Source organism: Elephas maximus, chromosome 3, assembly GCF_024166365.1.
Source record: "Elephas maximus indicus isolate mEleMax1 chromosome 3, mEleMax1 primary haplotype, whole genome shotgun sequence".
NCBI lineage: Eukaryota > Metazoa > Chordata > Mammalia > Proboscidea > Elephantidae > Elephas > Elephas maximus.
In genome coordinates, this window is record NC_064821.1 from 84,170,017 (window position 1) to 84,173,408 (window position 3,392).

General features: G+C 45.0%; 1 pseudogene; it reads left to right on the forward strand.

Annotated features, from left to right (window-relative positions):
* On the forward strand, positions 1-453 carry LOC126071306 (myosin light polypeptide 6-like; annotated as a pseudogene).
* Positions 454-3,392: the final 2,939 nt, after the last annotated feature.

Genomic DNA, 3,392 nt, shown 5'->3' on the forward strand with positions numbered 1-3,392 from the left:
ATGTGTGACTCCACTGATGACCAGGCTACAGAGTTAAAGGAGCCCTTCCAGCTGTTTGCCCAACGGGTGATGGCAAGATCCTGTACAGCCAGTGTAGGGACGTGATGAGGGCCCTGGGCAGAGCCCCACCAACGCCTAGGTGCTCAAGATCCTGGGGAACCCCAAGAGTGATGAGATGAATGCGAAGGTGCTGGATTTTGAGCACTTTCAGTCTATGCTACAGACTGTGGCCAAGAACAAGGACCAGGGCACCTATGAGAACTATGTCGAAGGCCTTGGGTGTTTGACAAGGAAGGGAATGGCACCATCATGAGTGCTGAAATTTGGCATGTCCCTGTCAGACTGGGTGAGAAAAAGATGAAGGAAGAATAGAGATGCTAGTGGCAGGGCACAAGGACAGCAATTGGTTGTATCAATTGTGAAGAGCTCATCCGTATGCTGCTGAATGACTGAGGGCAGCCCTTCCTGTGTTTCCAAAGCCCCATGCTTTTCCCTGTGTAAGACTATATCTAGCCCTGAAGGCCTCCTTGGGCTGTCACAGCACCTGTCCCATCCTGTCTGTCTTGGATAATTTGCGAGCAGCATTCACCAAATAAACTTGCTTTCTATGCCTCCCTCCCCCAAAGAAAGATCTCTTTAAAATCTTAAAAAGCAAAGATGTCACTTTGAAGACTAAGGTGTGCCTAACCCAAGCCATGGTATTTTCAACTGCCTCATATGCTTTGAAAGCTGGGCAATAATAAAGGAAGACTGAAGAACTGACACATTTCAATTATGGTGTTAGTGAATAATGTTGACTATGCCATGGACCACCAGGAGGAAGAAGTATATCCAGAAGGCTCTTTGGAGTTGAGGATGGCAAGACTTTGTCTTGCTTACTTTGGACATGTTATCAGAGGGGACCAATCCTTGGAGAAGGACGTCATGCTTGGTAGGGTAGAGAGCCAGCAAAAAAGGGAAGGATTTTCAGCAATGTGGATTGACACAGTGGCTGAAACAATGTGCTCAAACATACCTACTATTGTGAGAATGGCACAGGACTGGGCAGTGTTCCTCCCGTTGTTCATAAGGTCACTATGAGCGGGAACCTACTCGACAGCACCCAACAACAACATACCAGATACTGTGCTAAGGGCTGGAAGTACAAAGATAAAAGCAACAGCTAGAAGGCAGGGTAGCATGATAGTGATTCAGATTTTGGGCTCCCTTCCAAACCAAAAAAACAAACCTATTACCCTTTAGTTGATTCCAATTCATAGCAAACCTATAGACAGAGTAGAACCCAAGGCTGTAATCTTTACAGAGGCAGACTACTACATCTTTCTCCTGCAGAGCGGCTGGTGGGTTTGAACTGCTGACCTTTCAGCAGTCAGGCATTTAACCACTGTGCCACCACTGCGCCACCCTTTGCCTAGGGTTAAATCCCGGCCAGACCACTCACTAGCTGTTTGAGTAAAATATCTTTCTGAGCCTCCTTTTCTTATCTGTAAATGGAGATAATAATAGTAGCCACTGCATAGGTAAGGAGCCCTAATGGCACAGTGGTTAAAGTGCTCAGCTGCTAACCAAAAGGTAGGTGGTTCGAACCCTCCAGCCACTCTTCAGGAGAAAGATGTGGCAGTCTGCTTTAGTAAAGATTACACCCTAGGAAAACCCCATAGGGCGGTTCTACTTCATCCTACAGGGTCTCTATGGGTCTGAATCAGATTCTAACTCATAGCGACCCTACAGAATGGGTTTTACCGCATAGGTATGTTGAGTTAAAGGATGCAAGTAGAGTGCTTAACAGTGCTTGGCACAAGTTGTTGAATGCTGTCAAGTCGATTTCAACTCATAGTGACCCCATGTGACAGAGTAGAACTGCCCTATAGGGTCTTCTAGGCTGTAATCTTTACAAGAGCAGATTGTTAGTTCTAGCTCCCTCGGAGCCACTAGGTGGGTTTGAACCGCCAACCTTTTGCTTAATAGACAAGCTCTTAACTGTTGCACCATTAGTACTCCTGCTTGGCACGTAAGAAGTGTTACAAGCTGTCTTCCTATTCACCAAACCAAACCAAACCCAGTGCCATCGAGTCGATTCCAACACATAGCGGCCCTATAGGATGGAGTAGAACTGCCCCATAGGGTTTCCAAGGAACGCCTGGCGGATTCAAACTGCCGACCCTTTGGTTAGCAGCAGTAGCACTTAATCACTACGCTGCCAGAGTTTCCTCCTATTCACCAGTATGGTCCAAATAGGAGGGTTAGTAGAGGAAGGAATTTGATCTGATTGGAGACAGGTGTTTTAAAGAAAAGTTCATAGGTACAGAAACATTTGATTCAGCCTTGAAGAAGGAGTTCAGGTTTGCTGGAGGGAGGTAGAAGGGGAGGTGATTCCAAGTATAAAGATCTGTTCCCCATTCCTCAAGGCAGGGTATATCTGAGATTCCTAGAGAATAATGCAAGGGGTTAGCTGAGATCTCTGTGGCAACTGCATTACACTTAAACGCCTTCCTCTGCCCACTCCTATTTACTTCACTCCCGCCACTAGAGCTGGTCACAAAAGTACCCCCCCCCCCAAAAAAAACTGTCTTGCTCACTGCTCTCAGAGTCTGTTCTTCAAAGAATCTAACCTAAGATGCTAACCCAAGATGGTAGCATATGATCAGGAACCGATGGTACTGAAGGAGGAAGTCCAAGCTGCACTTGAAGGCATTGGTGAAAAATAAGGCTCCAGGAATTGATGGAACATCAATTGAGATGTTTCAACAAACAGATGCAGCCCTGGAAGTGCTCACTGGTCTAGGTCAAGAAATTTGGAAGACAGCCTCCTGGCCAACTTACTGGAAGAGATCCATATTTATGCCTATTCCTAAGAAAGGTGAGCCAACCAAATACAGAAATTATCAAACAATATCACTAATATTGCATGCAAGAAAAATTTTGCTGAAGATCATTCAAAAGTGGCTGTAGCAATATATCAACAGGGAACTGTAAGAAATTCAGGCCAGATTCAGAAGAGGTTGTGGAACTAGAGTATCATTGCTGATGTCAGATGGATCCTGGCTGAAAGCAGAGAATACCAGAAAGATGTTTACCTGTATTTTATTGACTATGCAAAGACATTCGACTGTTTGGATCATAACAAATTATGGATAACATTGAAAAGAATGGGAATTCCAGAACACTTAGTTGTGCTTATGAGGATCCTGTACATAGATCAAGAGGCAGTTGTTCAGATGGAACAAGGGTATACTGCATGTTTTAAAGTCAGGAAAGGTGTGTGTCAGGGTTGTTTCTTTTCACCATACCTATTCAATCTGTATGCTGAGTAAATACTCTGAGAAGCTGGAGTGTATGAAGAAGAACAGGGCATCAGGATTGGAGGAAGACACATTAACAACCTGTGATAC